Source organism: Nicotiana sylvestris, chromosome 3 (genome assembly GCF_000393655.2).
Source record: "Nicotiana sylvestris chromosome 3, ASM39365v2, whole genome shotgun sequence".
NCBI classification, from domain to species: Eukaryota; Viridiplantae; Streptophyta; class Magnoliopsida; order Solanales; family Solanaceae; genus Nicotiana; species Nicotiana sylvestris.
The window spans coordinates 187,324,428-187,332,974 of NC_091059.1; positions in this window are offsets into that span (position 1 = coordinate 187,324,428).

Genomic DNA, 8,547 nt, shown 5'->3' on the forward strand with positions numbered 1-8,547 from the left:
AGAATCAGGTCGAACGTAGTTCACAACTAATTCTTATTTTGTTTTTTGTTGCTCTTTTTCTATTTCTTTTTTTTCTCTTTTCTTTTTTTTTTTTCTTCTATTTTCTCTTTTGTGTTTTTTTCTTTTGACTTTTCTTTTAGAATGAACTTTCTAAAACAAACATATGGGGACATGATTTTTTTTTATTTTATTTTATGATTCTAACTTGATTCCAAAAGAGGGGTGGTCAAGAAAATTAACATAGGCTGAAAAGGGGTACCAAATGGTATATAGTTTTGGGTAGCTAAAAGAGGGTCTCCCAATCTCTGAAATTGCCAAGTATAACACATGCAACTTGAAAATGATAAAGGAAAATCATGCACAACATTTCTTTTGTGCCTTCGACATTGATATCACTGATATGCCTTCCATTTTTTTTAGTGCCTTGTCAAGTACAAAACTCTCGTTGGGTAATTTTTTCTTCACAATAGATGCCTTCCGTCTGTTTGGAGCAAACTCCCTTGGCTTTATCTCGTAACTTGAGATACACTTGAACTCAAAGTTGCTCTCTTCACATTGTTTGGACGCACTCTTTTGTAACAAATTTCTGTCATCCTCTCAACTTCCCAAACCATCTTCCCCAGTTTCACACAATTCGGGCTTTAAATGATCTCAAAATATCCAATCTTTACTTATTTCCCTCAAATGTCTCTATCATCTTCAGAATTGTTTCATTGCTTCATGATTAAACTAACTTTTAAGATCAGGCCTAGAATTATGCGTGCATGTCATGTCACTAGTGCTAACAAGAAAAGGAAAAAAAGAACTAACAACAAAATGACTAGAAATAACATAAAACAGAAAATTGCATTAGACAGACGGTGAAAGGTTTTGAACAACGACACAAGCAAACTAAACTGGGGTTACTAAACGAGTTAATACGACTAAACGAACTAGACAAAATCAAAGGATAGAAGGGTTTAAGTCACAAGACAATATCCGGATTACAACCCTGAAATAAACCGGACAACAGAAATGACAACAAAATAGACCACCAAGACTCCTCCCCGGCTAGCCAAGAAATGAGCGTCTTTCCAATTACCAAGCTCGGCATCTTAGCCACTGAGTTCCATATCAATATTATCAGGACTATTACCAACTTCAATATCATTAACTTCAGCCAGCAAGTTCCCAAGGGGATTCGCATACCCTATATCACTGTCCTTGATCACAATTATCCCCTCTTGAATCATTCTTTCTATTTCCCTTTTCAAAGCACGACAATCTTCGATGCTATTCCCTTGGACATTAGAGTTGTACATGCACCATATAGTAGGATAAAAACCTTTTGCATATGGGTCAGTAGTATAGCCGAGGAGTGGCTTAATCAAGCCAGAATGTTTTAACTTCTCAAACAGGCTTGTGTAGGATTCTCCAATTGGCGTGAAACTATTTTTTGTCCTTTGTTCCCCTCTATGCCCAATTTTCTAGGGTTGTTGGATGCTCGAAAATTTTGTGAAGGCAAAATTCCATTATGTGGTGTTGGCGCTCGCCATAAGGAGTGACTCAGTGGTTGGACAGATGACCGAATATTGTTCAGAGGATAATATTTGGGTGGATTATGTGGAGCTCGGGGATATTCATAGGATCGGTATTGAAGCTGAAAGCATTTAGCAGGAATGCACACTTGATCCTGTCGTTGGCAGGACTCATCAACATCTTTTCTATCAATCGGAAGACTGAATCGAGCAACTTGTTCATTCCACCTGAGTCAAAACTCCCTCAAACTTCCCTCGGGTTTCTTTCTCGTCTGAGATAGGGAGGAGCGGTATGGGATAATGTCTACATTGTACTGATAGTGCCGAACAAAATCTTTAGCCATGTCACCCCATGCATGCCATTTACTGATATCTTGATGAGTATACCACTCCAAGGTTTCCCCACTCAAACTCTCACTGAAATATGCCATCAACAATTCATCTTTCCTACAAACACTTCTCATTTCACTGCAATAACCCCTCAGATGGGCTGCTGGATCTCCATGCCCATCATACAAATCAAACTTTGGCATCTTAAACCCAGCAGGTAGTTGGATGTCATGAAACAAGCCCAAGTCTTTGTAAGGCACGCTCACATGGATCTCTATCCCTTGCATGTTTCTTAAAGACTGCTCTAAGATCTTCACCTTCCTGGATATCTCATCTTGCTCCACTGTCTTAGCTTGTTTTCAGTTTCACCGAGAGGCTCAAAATTAGGAGCGTAAGAAGTTGGTTCTGGAGCATAATGTTGGGCATCAGTGACTTTAAACACAACCTCGCTACAGGATCGAGGAAAAATAATTGGTGGAGGAGGTACCAAAAGATGAGTGGTCAAAGAAGTGGGATATGAAGTAGTTTTGGCGGGTTGAGTGTGAAAAGGTTGTGGGGAGATATCAGTAGCACAAGGAATCTGGACTTGTAATAGTGGCGGAATGGTGATAAGGCTTTCAGTGTAGTTAGTGGGAAACAATGGTGAAGGACGCCCACTAATCCAGGCTTGGTATATTTCGGTCATCTGTCCTTTCAACCTTAAGACCTCTTCTTTCAACTCAGATTCTGACTCAACAATCTCCTTAGACGGATCAATAACACCTGTGTTCAAGTTTTTGCTAGTCATGGCTACCTTGCGCTTTAACCTTGTATTGTATGGATGAGTTACTTAAGAACCACAAACCAACCACCTTTCTGCTCAATGAAGATAACAAAAGGAACAAAATGGGGTCATCCTGTTAGCATTATGGCATTTAACAGCTAAAAATATCACATTGTGTGCAATGCACCTAGCAACAATTAACGGTTCTAGAATGACTTCGAGGGTCACAAAGTCACTTGGCATCATCCCAATTTTGTTCATTTCAATTTTCTCTTTTCTTTCTTTTCTAGCTCTTCTTGGCTTGCTCATCTTCATTTTTCTTCTAATTATCACTCTTTTCTTTCCTCTCATTTCTCACATCCCATAATTTCACCGTTTTTTTCTTTCCTTTTTTCCCTTTTTCTTTTAATAAAATAAAATAAAAAAATGATTCGATCGAACCCTATGTAGGTTGCATACGTATCATGACGCTGCATGAATCAGATCTTTGCGTAGTTCGGAAAAGTAATGGATAAATTAAATGAAAAATAAAAAATAAAATCTTTTTGGATTTTTCATTTATATCTCTTTTTTCAGTTTTCAAACATAAAACAGGAAATACAATAACGAGAGACTAGATAAACTCAACTATACTACGAAAAACTCTGACAACAACTAAAAGAATTGGTACTACTGAATATGATTATAAAGTACAAGACAACAACAAAAAAATCCTTAAGCAACTCCTGGATGCAACGATCCTAACTAAGAGGGTCCTTGGGCATCTGTCATGCCCAAGCTCTGATAAGTAGATCCACACCTGTATGAGAGAAATAAGACCAAATAGAGTTAAAGACTTAGAACACTATGTGAGACAATAAGACTTCTTATTAGACACATGCAAGATATGATTGAGGCTATTTTACAAAATGGCTTATGTGGCCAAAAGGTGGCTAGAAGTGCAAACACAACAAAAAGTGACCTCTAAGACATTGAAAAATTACTTTGCAGAAATGACCCATTTTGTAGAAATGGCCTATCTGGACGACTTTAAGACATGGGTCACTGAACCATTTTTGCGAAAATGACCCCATTTTGCAAGAACGGCCAATATGGTCAAAAGCGGATAGACATGCAAATTCGATAAGGATGGGCCTTAAAGTAAAGAGACACCTGTGGATTCAAGAATCTTTAGAAAATTAAACAAACCACTTTGCAAAAATAGCCATATTTTGCAAAATGACCGATGCGGCCAAAAGTGGCTAAAGATGCAAGATTTGGCTACGGCCCTCGAAGCCATGAACCTAAGATTTACTAAAAAGACCGGACCCTATGTGGGTTGCCTACGTATCACGCCCCGAAAGACGAGAATCAGGTATGCGTAGTTCAGGCAGATTAGATACGGTCGAGAATTAAAAAAAATACTAATTTGAAGAAAACATATTTTTTGTCTTTTTTTAAAAAAAATAATGGGGAAGCGCAAAATTTTTTTGGATTTTTCAATTTTTTTTTTGTCTTTTTCTTAAAGAAAATGTGAAAGAAAAACATAACTGGACCCTACTTGCTTTATTTTCACACTTCACCCTCTTTTCTTTCTCATTTACCCTCAACCATCATTGGTCTGCCAAATGACCCTTTTACCCTTGAAGAAATGCAACATGTAGCACATAGGATGCATCAAGATGGTCTTTTATTTTTGGGTATACCTGTCCTAGACGAACCCAACACCTGTGTTGAGTCCCTAAAGTCAAATGCACATGATGCAAATAACGTTCCTACTAGGGATCCGGTATGAGGCTATGTTGTTCTAGGTTTAAACCTGGGGTTGTGTTCTAGACCTGGCTTACCCGAGCGGACAGCTCGAGCCAAGATGGGGGCAACGTACCGGGAGCACGAAAGTCTACCCGGCCTTGTTGTTGGCCCAGCCTCGCTCTATTTGGTGTAACTTCTAATAGAAAAGTGGGCCACGCGGACGTGTGCACCATTTTTTAGAAGACTCAGATGGGAAACGTAAGAAGACAATTTAATAATATCAAAGCGATAAATAAACGGCAATTAGCACATTAGGCCCACAAAATACAGTAATATCAACAATAAATAAAGCCAAGTAAAAATCACATTAACAAGCTCGAATTCTTGAACCATGAACCAGAGATTCTGGATTCTTTCCCCAGCAGAGTCGCCAGAGCTATCACACCTCCTTTTTCTATCCCGGAAAGGGATAGGGAGTTTTTTCAATTAAAGTGACAATAATCGAAACGGGATTATTTATTCAAATTCAAAGTCACCACTTGGGACAATTTATGGTGTCCCAAGTCATCAGATTAAAATCCCGAATCGAGAAGTTTGACTCTTATTTATGGTCTGTGAACACAGAAATCCGGGTAAGGAATTCTGTTAACCCGAGAGAAGGTGTTAGGCATTCCCCGGTTCCGTGGTTTTAGAACAGTCGCTTTAATCATACTTGGCTTAATTAAATTGTATGATTACTTATTTTTAAACCTATATGCATTTTACTTTTTTTAAATAAGAAACTATCCTAAAACGAGTCACGCGTACGTATACTCATTTTGTTCGGTGCGTCAAGAATCATGTCACGTGTACGTGTACACAATTAATTACGCTTTATTAATTACTAAAAAAATTTGGTTGTAGTTGCACGAACGCATACTTTGAATTTATTTGAAAGGAATGTAATCATGATAACAACAACAAAAATCGTGCCTAAAAGCATCTCTACGAATATTCATTATAGAAATCGTAATCGCGTCACGCAAACGTATACATAATCATGATAATAAATTAAGTTACGCCTAAAAAAGTCATTTTGACCTACCAGAAACAAGAATAATCAAACTACCATTATCAAACAAACGAATTAAAAGCAATCAATTAGAACAGCAGAAACACAATGAACGAAACGTAAATTCTGAGTAACAAGGCCCACAGGCAAAATTCCATGCAATTCAAGAATGTAGAAGTCAGGTCTCCTTTACTTGCTTTCAATAGTTATAATCCTGGTTTTCAACCTTAATCTCAAGTTCTAAACTATACTCATTGCTGAAGCTCATACTACTGTATACAAATCAAATTAATCGAGCCGGAAAACATAAACTAATAAACCACTTTAAACAGATTTTAGATTAATAAGAGGTAAATAAAATAATTAATTGCATTCATATCTCAAACACATAAGAAGAACACTGAAAATTAACTAAGAACGAGGTTAAGAGTGGACCTCAAATAGAACCTTGACAATTAACGAAATATCCGACTTTTGAAATTTGAAACGCGGACCGGACGAACCTCGAACGAAAATACACCCCAAGAAACAGAAGACCACTGATCGAAATCGCTGACCAGAGGCGACGACCTAAAAATTTAAACGGAAACATAGGCGATAACGTAGAAATTTAAATGGGAACAGAAGATCTAAGGATTCTACCCTTTTATCACTATTTTTTTTGTTTTTGACTGAAGATAGTCGTCGGCGATGGCGGCAGCGAGAGATGAAGAGATGAAGGGGTTATGATAGTGGTTGGCTACTCTTCTTCTCTTATGCTTGAGGTGACTGATGAGAGGTGAAAGAGGAATGAGTGCCGCTGGTGGTACAAGGCGGCGACAGAAACGGCTTTCCGGTGGGTTTGATGTGCAGCGGTGGCGGGGGTGGGTCTCCTTTTGGTTTAGCGTTAGATCTGATCTTTTTTGGGTTTTTCTTATTCTCAACCTAAAGGAGAAGAGTGCTCAAATGTTAGGGAAAACGGTTGTCTTATTGTGTGGATTTGTTAAGAAGAAGCCATGGAAAATGGCTGCTTGCCTCTCTGAAGAAGATGAGCCGATCGGGGGGGGGTCCTTGTTTTTTGTCTGATGCGGCTGATTTTTTAGATAGGGATTCTGGGTTCGTTTATTGTTTGTCGATGATGGGTGTTTTAAGTAGTATATGTTTTTGGTCTTAGGGTTAGGTTAGTGGGTTTGGGTATTGGGCTTAGGCTGTTTGGGCTAAGGGTAATTGGGTCGGACCATGTCTTTTGGGTTTGAACTTAGGCTAAGAAGACCAAATAATACAATGTATTAATAAAGTGTAAAAATCACTCTTAATTAAAATAAACTAATATAAAACTAAATACTAAAAGTGAAAAGATTTTTGTATTTTTTAAATTTTATGAAATGCAGATAAACTAGAAGTAACTACATAAAATATAAATAGCTAAATAAAAAAAAATTGTAATTTTTATTTTTGTGATAAAATAAAGTAAAAGAGTCAAAACTATTTAGAATAGCAATATTAGGCCTAAACTAAATATTTAAATGCTAACATATGTAAAATCTTGGGGAGGATCAAAAATTACATGTCTACAAACGGGATTTCAAGTATTCAGGAAGGACCTCCCGCTCTTACTTACCACAGTTCGAGTAAGGCCCTCCTCGAACATCCTATCATCGTCAGGATCGAGGTCGGATTCAGATTTGTACATGATGCCTTTTCCCCTCTCTTCGGCCGAAGAAGAAGTGCGACTCGGTCGGGATGTCGAAGGGTCGCCCAAGACAGTAATGGAGTCTCTCCACTACCCCAGCCTGTTGACTGCTCATAGCAGGCGTCGTCTCCGCATCAGGACTGGCATCATCTCTGATTTCTATCACCGCCGGGGTAAGGGCGCCCCTCGAAGAAGTGTCGGCCGGAGAAACCTCTTTCAACACCACCCTCCATCTCTTTGATGGGGCCTCCTCGCTACTTACACGGGAAGATTCGCCTACAGAACAGGGTGCAAGGATTGGAACCTCCGGCTGAGTAATCTCCGAACGCGCCGCTTCGGCCACAGGTGCAGGCTGAATAGTAGTTCTTGGTATAGGACAGGCAGCATCCCTCGGCACATGATGAGTAGAAGGCGCGGTTGATGGAACTCAAGCGGAGGAGCCCTCTATCACGACCCAAAAATCCCTCTGAATGAGTCACAATGGCACCTAGTCTCTATACCAGGTAAGCCTAATATTAACTGAAATAAAATTGATATTTACTAACTTTAAATTATATTACTTTGAACAAATTACAATTCCCAAAATCGGTGGTACAATTCACAAGCCTTTCTAAGAGTAGTTAAATATATCACTGTTCCGAAACAAAGGGAACAAATGGAAATAAGTACAATTGAAGGTGACTCTGAGGCCTGTGAACGCTGTAGCAGGTTTACCTTAAGTTTCCACCGCAACGACCCGCACAGCTACTATCGATTAAATATCTGGATCTGTACACAAAAATATACAGAATTGTAGTATGAGCACACCACAGCGGTGCCCAGTAAGTATCAATACTAAAATCGGTAGGGTAGTGATGAGGAACAGACCATACACCTACTGGTCAAATAAATTGAACAGGGTATGATAATAAATATCAACCTAACGATGACAAAGTAATATCAACAGCAGGGAAAGAACAAACTACAATCAGTAGAAACAATAAAGGAAAACACGGATGGAAAAGAAAGATAACCAAATAAATTAACACCAACATAACCAGAACACAAACAAGTAAAAATGTACTCAAACAAGGAAGGCGATGTCAGCTCAATAAACCATATCATTTCTGGTGCACAATTCCAGCCATCTCAAACTCGATGTCTCATATCATAACCTCATTTACCAAACATTTAGCACACCCGACATCTTGTACCCACATATTTCTATCTGTCTTTGCACAACAACGTTCTCATGTTACTCAGTACATAGGGTCCATAACCAATGCAATTAAGATGTTCAGGGAGTCTCATTTACATAACATAAAGTAGAGTACAACTTCTAAACCAATTAGGAACTCAACAAGAAAAGATGAAGTTATTTTTAGAAATCATTTGAATAAAGAAAATACCATTTTCAATTAAAATACAACATCGAATGAATTATTACCTTTAACATGGGATTTAATAAATTAACTTAGTAGAAATTCTTTTTTAAGTAAAATAC